General features: G+C 46.8%; 1 long non-coding RNA gene across 1 annotated transcript; it reads right to left on the minus strand.

The window, feature by feature from the left end:
- Window positions 1-4533: 4533 nt before the first annotated feature.
- Window positions 4534-10973, minus strand: LOC136016969 (uncharacterized). Its single transcript, XR_010613784.1, has 3 exons — window positions 8806-10973; window positions 6781-6862; window positions 4534-4632 (listed from the first exon to the last, which is right to left on the minus strand). It is a non-coding gene; the product is annotated as an uncharacterized LOC136016969 (long non-coding RNA).
- Between the last annotated feature and the right edge of the window lie 6718 nt (window positions 10974-17691).

Here is a 17691-nt window from a genome sequence, read left to right on the forward strand (position 1 = left end):
TTACAAGAGATGCTGATGGTTCTGCGGAATGAGAGTCTTAAAGCCAGGAAACGGTACCCCTAAAATGCAGCACTTTCAGGGTGCTGCATGTGGGACTTTGTGTACTGGAGCTAAAAACCCATCCTTATCACAGGAGAAGGAAAATGAAGACAAGCTCCTAAAGACTATGCTTTAATTATGAAGGGAATAACTGAAGGGATTGAAAGAGTTCTCATATGGAGCGAGTATATCTGCATTTGTAGGGAATCTGCACATACGGAGATAACAGCACAATTTTACATTTGAGAGGAGACAGCATCCTATAAATATTGAAATAGGATGATGTTGAGCCACATGTGCCTGGCAAGTCCTGGTTTCTTCTCCCATTCAATTTGTGTTGCATCCTCTCCCTTTGCCAGCCTAGGGATGCGTTTTGGTCCCAGACTGGGAACGTCAAGCACTGGGTTCCTAATCTGAGACCATCTCTTGTGCACCCTTTCTTCTGAGTCAAAAGGGATTTGGTACAAGTTTGATTTCATAAATTAGATGGCAGTTGCTTAAAGGGGAAAGAAAATACATTGTGTTTAAATAACCTGTGGCACTCAACGCAGAGGGACCAATACATTAGAGAGGTGATAAAATGTGCACCAGCCTGGGTGGAGAGGAGCAGGAGGATGTTACAGCCTGCCTGTCCTTTGTGAGAGAGGGAGAAGCTGCAGGAGGACAACTGAACCCATGAATCATTTGCCCATGGGGCTGCAGGCATGTGGGTAGCCAGAGCCAGGGCTCCAACTCACACCTCTGGCTAAAGCAGACTTGAAATCACACCTGGATTTAGGCAAGAAGGCTCTGTTGTGGGGATGGGAGGATGGTTAAAACCCAGCTAAGAATCAAAGTTCTGTGTTCCATAAAGCCACCACCTTATGAACTGCAGCTTTGGGCTGGAGACTGCAGCTCCCCCAGCTCTCAGGCATACGATCTGGCTGTCACAGCACAGCAAGTGGCATTATTAGCTTTTGCCAGAGAAGATGTAAGGTGCAGGGACATCGAGATGGGTGTTAAAGAGCTGCATAACCATGGCCACAGAAACAGAAGCTCAGCTGGTGAGCAATTTCCAACTACCCAGGGATTTTTGCACAAGCAAAAGCACTGTCAGTTATGATGCAACCAATGGACTACTCAACACAAACTGGATTTTCTCTTGCTATCCGCAGTATTCTGTCTGCTAGTGCTCTGCACAGGATTCCAGCACATCTCAAACACAGGAGAAAACTGGCACTATGTTGGCATATTTTGCTGTGGTGGAACACACTGCTGTTTCTGCCTATTAGTGCTTGTGGCTGGCTCATGGCACTCTGATGAGCGCATTTCCAAGAGCTTTTGTGTGCACAGACGCGATAAGATCCTAACTCCCCCAAATCTCCACAGCTGAGTTTGCTGCTAAAAAGGAGCAGAGGAAGAAGCCAAATCCCTGCTTGAAAAGCTGAGGAATTTCAAGGGACACAGGTCAGGTCGAGCTCTGCAGTAGCTGAGTGGGAAGGCAGCAGGATGTGCTCCCAGCAACACCCCTTTGAACAGTGATTCAGGGGACCCTGGCTTTGCTCCTCCACAGGTCACAGTGGCTCTCAGCTCCGAGGACATTAGAAGTTGCAGGGCAGCCGTAAGGCAAGATAAAGGAGATGCTCTGCATTTCTCTTCCTTGATAAAAGGATTCCTGTGTAGAAAGCCTTTTATTTATGGCTTAGTTATTATGAACTTGGCTTCTCTCCATTTACATGCTCTGGTTTCCACAGAGCCACACAGCACATGCTCCTCCCTGTGCAACCTGGGAGGGAGTTTCCCTGCTACAGCAGGGAATGATAAGGCAGCCTTAAATCACAGCAGAGGAAGCAGCTTTATTTCCAATTCACCACTCGATTATTAAGAGCTGCTTTCCCAATTCATTTACGTTTCATCTCATGGCTGATTTATTTAAAGACTACAGTTTCAACCCTATTTCTGTCCTTTCTTGTGAGGCCAACTCTTTTTATGCCCTCTTAAATCTTCTTTCAGGTTGTTTGAAGCACCATTGCTGTTCATAGTCAAGATGATTCCTCAAAACATACATCACCAATATATTCTCTAGTTATGTATTTACTCCATGACGCAAGTCATCTCCCTGTAAAGCTTCTTTTCACCTCTTGCATTTCAATTTTCTCCCCTGTCCATATACCCAGGCTACTCATGCTTTATTTCTTCCATTTCACTCTTCTGTTCCCTCATAGCAGCAATAACTCTCACCACAATTAAGACAACTAGGTCCTGTGTACCCACCAACCCATATTAACTGTCTTTTCTGGTTGGCTTCATCACACAGTGCTCCTTATTCTGGAAGGTCATTTGAGTATCTCATGGCAATTACTCAGCTGAATATTGATTTCCGCATCATTCTGCATTAATGTGCCTGTCCAATGTCTTCTGCTACCACACAGATTGAAAACCAACAGCTTTCAGTGTTGTTTCTTTCACCAGAATAGGAAAACTGGGAAAAGGGGCTAATTCTTCAAAGATTTCCAAACAAATTCTGTTTATGTTCTCCCTTCCTTTACTGTTAAATCTCTTTCCATCCATTCTCCTGACCTATGGGAACAGAGGGATGCACCAATGGGTAATTGTTCAATAGCTAAAGGGAAGTCTCATGCTTCCATTACTGGGAGTAACTCTTAAGGAAGGCTGGTGGACAGAAGCACATACTGTCCACCTACATCAAACAGCAGCTTTATCCTCATGGGATCTCCTTCAGTGTCTCACAGTCCAGTAACCACCCTGCAGCAAGGGCCTAGGAGCATCCTGGACTAACTCTGAATAACACTGCTTGAATTAAGCAGCTCCAAACACACACAAGAGCTTTATTTTCCCCTTGTCCAGGGTCTGAAAAGGGGAACCAAACACTTGCCAAAGCCCAGAGCTCAACTGCCAAATATTAACCTACATCTGCACACCTCAACAGCAGAAAACAAGTCAACCCAAACTCTTCAACAGCCCACCAGGATCCTCTCTTACCTTTGCTCTTGTACATTGCCTCCTTGCTGCCCGTCCTCTACTTCTCAGCACACCCCAAACCTCTCTTGAAGCAGCCTGAGGTGTTAATGGCCCCAGCAAGCACATGCCCAGATGAAGAAGGTGCTCATCACCCTTCTTTGCAGGCTGAAGTGCCATTAAGCCTCTCCTTTTATAGAAGAGGGACCTGGAGACACTCAGAACTACTAAACACGGGCACCTGGTGAAGGCCGAAGTAGGCAGGACTATCCTGGATCTGGTTATGCGTGGGTAGGTTGGAGGAAATATGGGAGAGATGGAGTTTGGCTGATTGGGAATATCAGTTCAAAAACGTGTCTTAACAACTGAGCAGATACTTCAAATTGACCCTGGAAATGGGATTTCATCTGCTCTTTGAGGGAACAGGGACATAGGGGTGTTCTGGAGCAATATCCCACATTGCATCTCCCAAGTGCACCTGATTTGTTTCATCTGCTTCTCTTGATTGAGGGAAAAAACCCAGAGAGGCCCCAAGGACTTGTCAAGTGCTCAGGTTAAAGTGACAATAAACCTGACAGTTTTAAAAGGGGATGCTGCCTTTACTTTGCCCTCTGTAATAACCTCTGGCAAAATAAGATGGTTCAAAAGAAGGAGGTGAAAGCTGTGAAGAGGGGAAAGGCAACAACAAGGAGTGACACTTGTCCTAGGACATGCTGGCTTCTGAGCTGCAGGATTGGCCAAGGGAAGGAGGGAACAGTCTGCTGTGGACACAGGCTGGTAGGAGAGGGCCTTTTGCTTATCAGGGCAAAAAAACAGGGATACAGTGTACAGTATCAAAGAAACACAAGGGAAAGACAAGCAAGAACAGTGTCTGGAGAAGTGCAGGATGCTGTGGTGGCAGCTGTCACTTTGGGAGGGGGGGGCACTGCAGCAGTCCCCAGCCCATATGCAGAGCCATGGCAGGAACAGGCACACTCTGATTTATGCAGATGCTTCTTGCCAATTAAGAGGCAGCAAATGTGCAGATTTTACACTTGGAAGTCAAATGTATTCAAGGGGATTCTCTTTTCATTAGGCGTATGATGCACGTCCCTGAATCCTCTGCTGGAATATTTAAATGGCGTTTTAAGAGAGTAGTTCTCCTTCAGCATCAAGTAAATGGCAATGAACTGACAGAGAAATAAAGGAAATATAAATCAGTCCTGCCACGATGATGGTGCTTTTCTGCAGACATCAGCTTTATATGGCTTTATACAGCCCCTTTGTGTTGGGAATCCTTTTCCATCTGCAGATCCTTGGGGTGATGGGGAGGAAGTGGGTGGCAAGGGATACGAAGGGGGATTAAGGGTGAGGTGTGACACAAGGGGAGGTCAGATCCACAGACAACAGAGGGAACAGTGTGAGCAGGGAGCGGGAGAGACAGCAGGGAGGGAGATTCTGATGAGGTCAGCCTGGGAATCCTCATGCTGTAATGAACAGGCAGCTGGTTTCTATAGAAACACTGAGATGGGATTTAACACATTAAATGGACACGTTTTCATGTCAGTGTTTAATAAAAAGCCCAATAGAGATACAGTGAGGGAATCCTTATCACACGTGCAGCCCATGGTTTTCCTCCAGTGTGTCAGCAGCATGCTGGAAAACAAGAAATAATAGAAAATGATTTAAAAACCTTCTGAAATTACTCACAACAATGCCCGTGGTTTCCCTGGCTCTGCAATGTACGCATCCTTAAACAGTCAGCACCCAAACCACTCTGTGATACTATGAACAACTGCCACTCCATAATTTCTAACGTCCCCATTCCTGTTGGTGGAGATGTTGAGCCCCTGAGAGGTCAGCCAGGCCCATGTTGAAAGCACTAAAACAACTTAAAAGCAACAAAGAAGGGGATTTGTTTCCTTTTCCTTTAAAACCCAAGCGAGACAGCAGCTGCTCTGATGTAACTTGTCCTATCATCTTCCCCAAAGAAGTGCAAATTAGAGCTGGGAAGGTATGAAATGCAATCATCTTGCCTTAGCAATAGGAGGCTGCTTCAGCAAAAGGAGAACAGCTGCCCTCTTTAAAGGTGCCAGCAAAGCCCTGGAGCAAAGCAGAGCTCAGCACAGCTCCCAGGGACATGCAGTGGGCAACAAACACCCACCAGGGTGTCCCCTCAGGGTCCCAGTTAGTTCTGGGCTAGCATGGAAAAGTTGCAGCCCCAAACTGCTGCTCATAAGACAGGGAGAGGAGATGGGACCAGCCATCATCATCCTCAAACCCAACACACTCCCATCCAGCCCCTCAAAACAAGGGGGGTTGTGTGTCTGCTTGCCTTGCTCCATCTTGGTGGATGAATCCTCCTGCTATAGAGCATGTCTTTGCTTCTCGGACTGTATTCACAAACCCATGCCACGATACCCTGCACCCTCACTGAGAGCTGGAGGAGGGAACCTCTTCCTCTGGCAGACATATGTGACATAAAGGCCTCAAAGTTTCTCAGGACATTGCTGTTTTCTGCCTTGACTCAGCAAAGCTCTTCCCATCCCACACCCTCCAAGATGCAACGTCAGCACATGGAACCTTCTTGCTCCAGGTTCTTCCCCAAGCTCACACCCTTTGGGTGGCACCAAAGTCCCCTCCACAGGCACAAGCACACACAAGGGGCTGCAAAGAAGGCCCAAGTAGTCTGAACTTCAAAATGAGATCTGCTTTCCAGCCATGGGCAAAGCCACTTAGAGGGAATAAAAGCAGGGCTAAGTGGCTCTTTTGCAAGAATCATTTGCTAAATTACAGTACCTCTAGAACTGTCCAGGAAATCAAATCATGTAATAAACTGTTGCCAGACAGCAAATCCCATTCATGGGGATGAAGGTTACAAAAATCAATCCAACTGAACAACCTTCTTAGAGGTCTTGTCTCTACAATGGAGCAAAGGAGGGGACCATCCTGGGCACAGCAGGAACAGCTTCTGTCCCTCATCCCTGGCACATCCTATGGTGTGCATGGGACTCCAGCTCAGCTCCTGGAAAAAAATGAGGCTCAGGTTTGCTGTAAGTGTGCTGGGTCCAGCACCACCTTCCTCTGATGGCAGGTAAACATGGGAGTGGGAAGGCTTTTTGCAGGAGGCATTCCTTTACAGTACAGGTGATCATAAGAGCAAAATAAATCCTCTTTTCTTTTCACCATAAAAGTGTTTTACACCATTCAACTAAAGCCTCTGAGATAAACCCATTTCTCCTGGGTGTTTTCTCTTGCTCTTCTCTTTTTGTCGGAAGTCATTTCAATATTTTACTATCTGAGTAATAAAAAATACATAATGGCTTGTGAGGCAATATTATTTCAGCTGCTTGCTCACTATATGAAGAAATTCAGAGCAGTCTTTTGCTTCCCTTTACACTGGAGAGAAAAACATGGACTCAAGCACCAAGGGGCTGTGATGGGAACAGGTCATTTGCTTGGGGTTGCCACAAAGGCTCTGGGCAACCAGGGAAAGCCAAGCCAGATTTCTGTCCTTAAAGACCATGGGTAAGGCATTGCAAAGCCACACTTGCATTTCTTCCTCAAAGTATACATGAAACAAAGAAGAAAAGGGAGGTGAATAAACACTTCTGTAATTGTGAATTAAGCTCTATCCTTTAAAACACTATATGCTTAAGTGGTCCCAAGTGGAACAATGTATCTTTCTCCTGGTGTTAAAAGCAGCAATAAATCTACAATTACTTTATTACTCAGCCCTTCTAAAAAATGCATTAAGCCCTTCTAGCAAATTTGAGTTTTATAAAACAATTACTTGATTCTGACCTTAGAACGAGTCCAAGTCAAATGAGATGTCGCTGGATGCTTTTCAGCCCCCACGTTTCATTTTGAAACTGATCTTCTATTCCTGGTGTCACCAGAAAGATATTCCTTTAGTTAAAAAGAGTGGGGCATGTCTAGGGTAAGTATCAGGAAAAGGACTTACAGGGAACTGGAGGGTCGCATGAGAAAGGCCTGCTTGTGTTCAAGGAATGTATGTGTATGTATATAAGCATATATAAGCACACACACATACAAAACCCCCTAAAACTACTTTTATACACATCTTTTAAAACTCCCTTCTGTGAGATGTAATGGTATTTTCCCTTCTTGTGCAAGAACAAAGGGATAAAGAGCCCCCCAGGAAACAAACATCCCGTTATGTCATGCAAAGGCCTCATTAATAAAGGATGAGCGAAAGGGAGGGCAGGAGATGCAGGAAACGGGAGCAGAGCTAGGAGCCTAATTACACCATTCTCCAAAATTCCTCAGGAGGCATTGGCTAAGGTGGTAAATATTTTATAAAGGGGAGCTCCCTTTCTCTTCATGCTTCTCCTTAGGCCCTCTCCTGAACAAATTACTTGCTTTGTAGAGGGAAACACTGCTAATTTTAGCTTTATTGGGCTCTGCATGCAAAGCAAGGGATGTTCCCTGGACGACTGGCAAAAGTGTTTTGGTTCCTATCTGATAGCAATGGTCTGTGTGATAATCTGGCAAATGTGCCATCTTGGATATGGGGGAATCCCCCATTGTGTGGTCAGGGACAGGGCTGGGGATGTGGCAGGAGCCATCCTCAGCAGCTGGGGACAGCACAGTCCTCTCTACTTGTGTCCTCCAGTTCCCATTGCTCAACCACTATCTCTACTGTGCACATAATCATAAATCATCCCATCCCATGCACAGCCTTGGAAAAGAAGAGACAGTGGAAGTAGCTAATGAGGAATTAAAACTGTTTAGATAGCACCAAAGAAATATAGAATAAGAGGGGAAAGAAGAGGAGGAGGAAGAAATACTCCAGCCTCCCAAATTAAAGTCACTTTGAAATCCTTCTGCTCTTTTCCTGAAAGCATTTGCAGCTCTAATGGAACAGACCTGGAGCCAGCCAGGTCGCAAGGGCAGTGCCTGTGCATAGGAATGTGAGCTGTGGAGCGTGGCTATATGGCAGGTGCACCTAGAAGCTCAGACAGCTCTTTCCCTGACCTGCCCACTGCTAATCAAAGGAGTAGAAGGGGCTTAAAGCAGCCAGCACAAACTGGCTATAAATTGGTGTTTCGGCATGTTCCCTGATGCCTCAGCATCCAGCAGCAGCTTCAAGGCCAAGGCCAGGCTGATGGAGCACGTGTGGGCTCCAGCACAAGGCTGGAAAAAGCTGCTTCTCCGGAAGCAGCTGCCAACAGGCTCGGAAGGGGATGGACTCAGGCTCCCCACTGAGCCCCAGCTGCATCTGAATCACAAGGCTGAAGAAGACCGTGCAGGTCTCAGTTTCCTCACTGGAAGCTCAGACGAGCTTCTCCATATAAGCAAGGAGTTGAACCAAGGGTCCAGCTGAACCCTGCCTAGCAGCAGAAGGCTGGGGAAAAGTATGGACCACTAGTGGTGGGTCTGTGGTACATAATCCATCAGCCCACACTGTGCATCCAGGGATCTCCTATTCTCTCTCTCTGCTTTGTCCCCCTTTCCTTTGAGAGCATGGCTCTTTGATATCTATCAAAGAGGCTATCTTTCTCTAACAGCAGAAAGGAGAAAGCCTCACGGGTACCAGCATCCCCCACCCTACCTTGATCTGTCTGCCTTGTCAACAGACTGACACCTGCAGACCAACACTGACCATTTTGGGCAAGATCCTCCCTACATTTTGTTCTGAATCCCAAGAGATGGAGGATGCTACACACCAAGCAACTGCCTGAAGCACTGGGGCAAGACCAGACCCATGGGACTAGTTGCTGCTTGGTAGGGAAACCTGTCTCAACCCCACCTGCATGGCTGAGAGTGTATTTCAGTTCTACAGACTGGGATTCACCTTCTTATTACCTCTGTCCTGCTTCATCCATTGCTTTTTAGGCTTCTCAGGTGTTTCACCTGCCATTTGTTATCTCTCAGATTTCAGCATATGAAGTCCCAGCCCTGGGATCGCATGGAGCTGGCAGCATTCCTGTCGCACCCAATTCTTGTCCCTTTGCCATGGCAGCTGCTTCCCCCTTTAGCAACATGGCACAAAGGAAACAACACAAAATCAGCAATTGCAAGAAGTACACAACATTTCCAGTGCATTCAAACTATATTTTCCCTTTTCTCTTTGAAAAATACTAAGGAAAGAAAGAATTGGGACAACAATTTGATCCGTGTGTGCCCCCCCTTGCCTTTTGTGCAGGGATTTTTGCAGCAGATCCATCTTGAAGCCTGGCTCATCCAAAGGACTCCCTAAATGAGATGTAACATTTCCCTTGACTCAGAAAATCCTCACTGATCTTTTAACAGGATTTCCTATGGGTTGGCTATAATGGGGATTAAATAGGAAAAGCTCACCCAGCTTTTCCTTTTCAGCTATGAGCTCTTGCTCAGTCCAGTGTCCTTTTGTGCTAGGGAGTAGAATCGGGAGCTGTGAGGTTGCAAAGCAGAGAAATGGTTTGATCTGCAAATGCACACTGAATCCCTGTAAACTCCTGTAAGTTTACAGCTTTCTGTGCTAGACTGAAGAGCTGCCACTGGAGGAGGAGAAGGCATTGTACCTGACTGCAAACTGATATTCCACTGATGTTCCACCTGCCTTTCCACTTATGTATATATGCACAGATTATGAAGAACAAGCCTTTTCATGCTGATAGCATCTCCTCTTTACTGTATGAATAATAACTAAGTACTAGTAAGGGATGAATTTTCTCTTCCATCCTCATCCCCACTGGGTCTCCATCCGAGCTGCTGTCCACCATTGACTGGACTCCTGTCTGATGTACACCCCTCCAATAACACATGGGCATATTTACAGCTTCTAGAGCTTTCAGCAAAAGTGTCCTCTCTGATAAGCCTAGGGCCAACATGATGGGTCAGAACTGTGTGGTGGGGTGGGATTTTCGGGCTGGAGCAGCCACAACGCCCTGGATGCAGCCAGACCTGAGGGACCCTTGGAGCCTGCGCGCCAAAGAAAGGCACAGACACACAACAGGAAACCATCCTACTGCACTACATGCTCTGGGGAACACCTATCAAGCCCCTTCTGTGATGAAAGACATGCTCAGGGCAGGGAGGAGGGCAGCACGTGCTTTCCCCCTCCTTGGAGCCCTCGTAAACCCAGAGCTGTGGGACACAGCAGTGTCCTGATGCAGAGCTGGCCCCACCAAAAGCATCAGAGACAGCAGGGCACTGGCACCAGTCCTCAGCTGTGAGGCTGACACAGGATGTTAAAACCCCTCCTGCTTCTGCCCCAAAGCCCACTCCAGAAACCTTTATTTCACTGGATCTACCCCAAAGCACAGCACAATCCCATGTGCATCAATAGCTAAAAACCACCCACTAGCAACAGCTGAACAGCTCCCCAGAGCACTAATCCCTGTGCTACAATTACACTTCAGGCCAGATGAAGAATTCATCACTATAGCCTGGTTACACTCATTAATCCCCAAAAAAGCTTTCCTTGTCTCTGCCCCTTCTCCCCCCTTCCCTCTGAAAGGGAGACAGAGAGGAGGGCTGGGATGTCGCCAGTCATGCTCATTCCCTTCCCTCTTCGAGACAACTAATGAGATCTGCGTAGGCGAATGTCTCCTGCACTGTGTTGGATCTACTCTCACATGGATTGAGGCATGTGATGGGAGCACCATGGGGAGGGGATATGGATGTCCGTGTGCTGGATGCGCTCACACCGAGCCGGGGGCTGTGTGCACACAGCGGACGATGCAGCACTGCACTCTCCTCCCTTAAAGGTTAAACCAATCCATTATCCTCTTTATTAGGCTGTTGCATGCTGGAATAGCTGTGCAGAAGGGGGGGGGGGGTGTCTTTTCCCCTTCTTGGAGCTGTCAGAGGAATGAACTTGATAGGATTCAAGCTTTAAACCCTCATTCCCCCCTCTCCCAGATCTCTACCAACATGCTGCCAATTCTCTACCCTCCCCCTCCACAAAAGCACCCAGAAAGGAGCAGCAGTAAAAAGCGTTTTTGAACGCTTGCACACTGGTGATATCAGCTTCCAGGCTGGGAGCAAGTTACACACTCACAGGAATCTGCATCCAATACTGATGTAAGCTACACATTGCTTCTTGCTGCTTTGCTCCCCCATAAAAGCCTTTTCTCAGTGTTAATCTGTTCCTCTCCCCTTTGGCAGGCTGAAGAGATGAGCTCTGCAACACATGAAATGAGCTGGGGAGGTCTCAGACCTTCCCATCACAGACATGCAGCAGGAACCAGAACCCACTGAGAACCTCAGGGAGGAGGTTTGGCATTCTAATAATGCTGACTTTATCGTATCAGGGACAGGAGGAGATGGACAGCCTTAACTCACTGGAAAAGATGGATACCTGAGAACAGGCTGAACACCCGGCTGCTCATTTCTAGACTTATTTAAATCAATCACAGGCTTAGATTCCTGGAGAGTTGCTTAGGGCTGATTGGTGGTTTTCTGTCACCATGATTTTGTTTTGATTTTCAAGCTCTCAGCCTCTGCAGAACACAAAATTTCCATAAGAATATTTTCCATCAGTTTTTCATCAGAAAAATCAAAGCATGATTTCACAGGATCAGGTTAACACTGAAACGAACCCAGTGTTTTTTCCCTTTAGCCCAACACTCATCTGCTGCTTGGAAACCTCATGGACATCTTCATTTGCCAGTCTCCACGACTGTCACTTCATGCATCCCTCCCAGCCTTTGGTATTTAACTGGGTATGAATTTGTCTGGATCAGTACCTATCTCCCCAAACTCTCTATTAAAAGCAAGAGTTAAAATTTCATACTTAATGACCTAAGAAACAGGACACCTAGCAAAAAAAATCCATTTATACAAACCCCCAGTGAATGCTTCGTCTAAAAATAAGCTCATTTCCTGCAGTTAAACCTCATACCTGCTGCCGGAAACCTGCATCACACTGCCAGCAAGATATCAATCTCAAAACACAAACAGCACCTTTGGCTTTTGAAAGCTATTTGGAGATCAGGGGGTGGATCCTAATAGGTTACATAAACCATCCTGGATGGACCACAAATGAAAACATACGTGGCAAAGCCAGTGCAAATTAGAACCGGGTGGATTATCTGTCTGTGGTCAAACAGCAGGAATCCATTTACTTCCATGGAGCCCTGTTGATTCATAGTAGCTGATCCATGTTTTCCCTTAAAAAGCCTTTAATTTCAGTCAGTGTGAAAACAGCAGGTAGTTTTGAAGTCAAACATGTGGGGTTAAGGGCTCTACCCACCACCAGAAGCTTAGTGGAGGTGAGGCGTTAGGTGGTGCTCCTCTTGGAGAGGGTGGATTTCTCCTACAAAGATTGTCCTTCTCCATGTGCCTCTAGTGGGCTTCTCACAGGAACAAAATCACCTTCTCACAAAATTAGCTAGAGCCTAGCTGGAAAATGTGAACGTGCCGTTTCTTTAGGAGGCACAGTACCAAGTTCCTTTACTCAGATCCCAGCACATACCCAAGTACAGCTGCTCTCTTCCCTTCCTTCAGTTCACTCTGTAATTATATCACATAAAAGCAATCAAGTTCACTTGCCAAGATTTGTTCACTTTATCCTCCAGGGTCTAATCTCAAACCCTATGTGAGTGTATTTAAGGCATCACGGTTTGAGTGCTGGAGTGTCGGGCTCTGCACAGCTCCTCGAGGGAGACAGGCAGTGCTGCTGTCCTTGGGCAGCTGGTGGGAAGGAGACATGAAGGCTGTGGTTCCAACCCCCCTCTCCTTAATAGATTTCCTCCACATACAAGGTGGCCACCAAAGCCACCTTGTACCCACATTCACCTGCCTAGTGCCTGTATACTCCCTTAGAGGCACTGGGCGTCTTCAAGTAGCACAGAGAGGTGCATCTGCAGTTCCTCTAGGCCTTCATCCCTGGCATGGCAAGGACAGAGTCTGCCACTGCCACTTTCCGTCTAGTTTTTATTCTGTTCAGGTCAAGGAGTTATTAATCACCCAGAAGTCCTGTTGATCCTTTTAGGACACCACTTCTGCTTTTGGTTTTCATCACTGCCCTGCCACTTTTCCAGGACTTCAGGAGAAGGCCGTCTCTCTCCCCTTTCCTCTTGGCAATGTCCAGTCTGATGCACATTTACTTTTCTTCTCACCACCGTCATGGCTGCATCCAGCTGTTAGTTTGGAAACGACTGACATTTGTGAGCCAGTTAAATCAATAGCTCAGGGTATGCAGGTCCACGGTGCTTTATTTACCCTTCTGTAGATCTTGCCAGGTCTTTCCCTCTTCCTTGCAAGAATTATCTTAGAGTTCTTCTCACTTACACACTGCTTCTGATGCCTTGATAACTTCCTCCCACCCCTCACATAGCTGAAGGTGGAAAGTTCTGTATTACTGAAACACAATGAGCAAAATATTCCCACTGTTGGACATAACAGCTTTGGATCACTGGTTCTGCACAAGCACAGCTCACAGATTCCTGGTCATAAATGTACCAAGCTCCATTAGAAAACTAGATTGGTTTCCTTAATTCCATGTTAAGGCCATCCCAAGGTCTTGCTCTTTCCATGGTTATAAACATTTGTTTAATTCCTAGCCTAAATAACCAGGCCAGCTTTCTCCCACAACCTTGCTTTTTACAAAGGTCTTCTCCCTTCTTAGCACTTACTCCCAGTGTCTTCTGTTACAAGCCATTGTGCCTTCTCAGAGCTCATTTTGGTAGGAAAGGTGTCTCTTTATCAAATCCCAGTGGACAGAAAGATCTGGCCCTGGCTGACCTTTCACTGCTCAGCCTGAAATTCCCCTTGAGAGCCATACCCCAGGACTGCACACAACCTCAGGTGAACATCCTCCCACTCCCTCCTACAACGAAACTACAGCACAGATGAAACACTTGAGGAACATTTTGCCTTGCTTTCATCTCAGCTGTCCTTTGCTTTGATCTTGAATAGTGGTTTCTATCATCCTTTTCTGAGGAAGATGTAGCGTGCATTTAAACAGGATGTGATGTGTGCGTGTCCGCACATAGCACCGAGATAGCCAAATAAATGATGAAAGGAAAATAAAGAGGCCAGAGCAGAGTGTTTGAAGGATTCCCTTTGAGGCAGCTTCACCTCAGGACCTGGCAGTCAGTTCACTTTCTTCCTCAGTAGGGTTAATTACATGGTAAGTGGAATTCAAGGAGGATGATGGCAAAGCTTTTAAGCTTTAGCATGATTTGTCCAGGTCAACACATCCCAGCTGAAAATCAGCATGTGTTATACAGCACATTCAATGCCCTACAGCAAAACCCGTGAGACAGCAATGGGCATGCTCTCCATGAGGAGTCTCACATCTTGGGCTCTCCCCAGGAGCATCACTCCATGCTGCATCCCTGCAGAGGTATCTGGTCTGGTGCTCAGTCTCATTCGTTTTATCTAGACAACATGAGTACTGTGACTGGAGCTGAGCTGTAGATGGAATTTTCTCCTCTTTGACTACACTGTGTCATAGAATCACAGAATACCAGATTGAAGTGACCTCAAGGATCATCTGGTCCAACCTTTCTAGGCAAAGCATGAGCTAGACTACATATCCCAGCACTCTGTCCAGCCAAATCTTAACAGTGTCCAGTGTTGGCGAATTCATCACTTCCCTGGGGAGATGATTCCACTGGCTAATGTTCTCATTGGGAAAAATTTTCCTCTTGTGTCCAGTTGGAATCTCCCCAGAACTAACTTGTGCCCATCACACCTCATCTTCTTCATGCGACTCCTTGTAAAAGTGGTCTCCATCTTCTCTGTAGCCACCCTTTAACTACTGGAACATGGTGATAAGGTCTCCCCTGAGCCTTTTCTTCTTGAGGCTGAACAAGCCTAGCCCTCTCAGCCTTCCCTCACCCAGCTTCCCAGGCCTTGATCATCTCTGTGGCCCTTCTCTGGCCTTTTCCAGTGCGGTTTTCCCAGCAGTCCAAATGCACTGGGCCGTAGTTACTCTGGCGTGTCCCATGGGAATTTCCCAGGTGACGTACACAGGACCAGTGGCAGCTACAAAAGCACAGGGAGCTCACACAGGTCATCTGCTCAGGCAGCTGCTTCTCAGCCCCTTGCTAAGGATGACACTAGCTGTTACCCACAGTTTACTTTCACACGGAAGTGGCCGTTTGTAAACGTCTCTTTGCCACGGCAGACTCTGATTTTTACTGCTATGTGAAGCATTAATTAACAGCAATTTTGCCTTCATTCGAGCTCAAAGAGAGCAGCTAGTAAAGCTTTCACACATTCAGATGCTGCTTTTGCAGCCTGGAAAGGTGCTTGCCTGCTCCCCTTTCTGAGCTGCAGCCTACTTGCGCTGACCTCGCTAACACAGGGGACTTTGGCAGTGCCTCTTCTCACGTTCCCCAACTGGAAGGGCTGTTGGTCTGTTTTCACATCTTACAGTATGTTTCTGTGCTTTTTTTTTTTTTTCAGTTGGTTTCCCAAGGAAACAAGGCTTACGTGATTATCCTGTGTTTGTATGTGGGAGAGAAAAGAGAATTAGGCTCCTTTTAATAACTTTTAAACCTGTTGGGCAGTTGCACCCAAATTAGGCAGCAAGGTTAGAGATAGCATCTTCTGTTGATAGTATTTTCATGCAAATAGGCTGCACTGAAAGTAAAATCAGGGCATTTTATGTCCCTGCTGAGAAAGACCCTCAACAAATGACAGCCCAACCCCACTGCAGACATCAGAGGACCCACACAAAAAGACCCAACTGCACAAGCATGACCAGTTACCTGTTCACATTGTGTAAATGCAAATGAAGTGTGAAGTCTTTATACAGTGACCATATGCACCAAATATACAGAGGAGGGACAGGGACAGTGAGAGAGCAAGGCAAGGGGTGCCTGATGCAGTGTACGAGCAGGGTCTGCCTCTTAAACTATCAATTGAAACCCTAGGTATGGAATCCCAAACTGAATCCCTGGAAGTCTCAGGACTTTGACAAATACCAAAACTGCTTCAGACCCCCACACTTAAAAAACTAGAGCCTTCCCGAAGAATTCCTCTTTGTTACCCTCCCAGCACCACCTGAGTGGCTGTAGGAAGCATCTGCAGACAGCGATCTCATGCTGCAATTGAATCTTTAACCAGCTTTCAAAGTATCTTTCAATCTTCCCAGTCAAGGGATCTTCCCTGTCTACCATGTGCTCCTTTTCACGTGGGCCCCAGCTTTGCTGTCTCTGGGGAAGCTGCTGGGACGTGAGGGCAGCAGACAGTGTGGTTTGGTTGCGTGTGTGAGAGGAAACCAAGAAACAGATTCACAGCGAGAGGCAAAAAGGGTTTTTCCAGCTCCTCTTCAGCAGACAGCACACAGCACAATGAGATTTCTTTCCTTGCTGATTTATTCTTGGGCTTTCAGGCTGTTTTACTTAGGTTAGATTCCAATATACACTGAGCTTGGATTATACTCATTTCCTTTCCCTCTGTTTATGAGATGGCAAAGGATCAGGGTGCTACCGGCTGGTGCAGTGAGCAGCAGCTCTGCCGAGCACGTTGCTTGCCCGACACACCCCATTGAGTCCAACAAATTCTCTACAAGGCTGTGCTAATGCTTTCTGCCTAAGAGGGGATTAGGATGGTCTGCCTTAGAAGTCCCCGCTCCTGCCCTGCTCTCTCCTTCCTGGGCCCTGACCTTTGCAATGAGGAATAAATCACTGCACGGTTTATCCCCGCTGCACATTCTTTTGCAGTAGCCGGTGGCTTCTGTTTAGTCATTATGGCCAAAAGGTTTATTTCCAACTATCCTCCTATAGCTCCCGTGCAAACCCAGCCCTTGGGTTTGCTGTGGCTTGACACAAGCTCACTGAATGTCAGCTGCTAAACACATGAAGCTCTGAAACAGCCCCGGTGTTTAGCCTTCAATGCAGGCAGGGAGAGCTGAGGATGCAGGCACAGGCTGAGTTCAGGCTCTTGGATCTCAGTGTTGTCTGCCTGGCTCTCTGCCACTGATGTTCCCACTTTCTCCCCCTGTTCCGTGTTCCCACTTGGTGAAACTGGGATTCTGCTTGTGAAGTTTAACTTTTTTATTGTGTTCAGAGGGAATATGAATCCCGAGTCTCTGCCTGTTGATCCTTTTGGCTCAGCAGCCAAGCTAGCAGCAGCGGCAGGGCAAGGCCTCTGCAAGCAGCCCCCATCATCTGTCACATCACAGGATCTCTCAACTATGATTTCCATGCTTTTTCCCAGAATCAAAGAGCACAACAAGACCTTGCTAGGTATTTTCTGCATTTAAAGCTTCCAATTACAATTCACCACTCTGCCAGCTGCTAAAACTCAAGGACGAGCAGCATTGCTGGTGTTATGATATATTGTAAATTTTTCCATCCCTGGTTAATCCATCAGCAGGGCGGTGAAAAGTAGCTGCTTGCCTCTGTTCAAAGAAGATTTGTGACTTTATTCCTGCCCTTCTCAGATCCAGGTATCAACCCCCTTTTCCCCCATACTGACAAAGAGATGAACATCATGTAACCTCAGCGCAGTTAGTCTCAGCCCCTGTTCAGCTTGGGAGATGGCTGCTTTGATTTTAAGACTAAAGAAATCTGTGTGTGTCCAAAAGCTTCTCCCGCTTGCCCCCCTGCAAGTATGCGCGTGGTCTAATAAATGATGCTGCGTCTCCCTACAAACCTTGCTGTGTTTTATCCTCATACCTCAAACAATCCTGTTTCTGCTGTGCTGATGGTGCTCATTTTTTTTAGCTTGGATGGCAGGAGTTTGCGTGGTTTGAATTTACCTGGCAGGTGCTTGCAGTGATGGATAGGTTTCCACAGAGGTAAAGGC

Source organism: Lathamus discolor, chromosome 6, assembly GCF_037157495.1.
Source record: "Lathamus discolor isolate bLatDis1 chromosome 6, bLatDis1.hap1, whole genome shotgun sequence".
Classification (NCBI taxonomy): domain Eukaryota; kingdom Metazoa; phylum Chordata; class Aves; order Psittaciformes; family Psittacidae; genus Lathamus; species Lathamus discolor.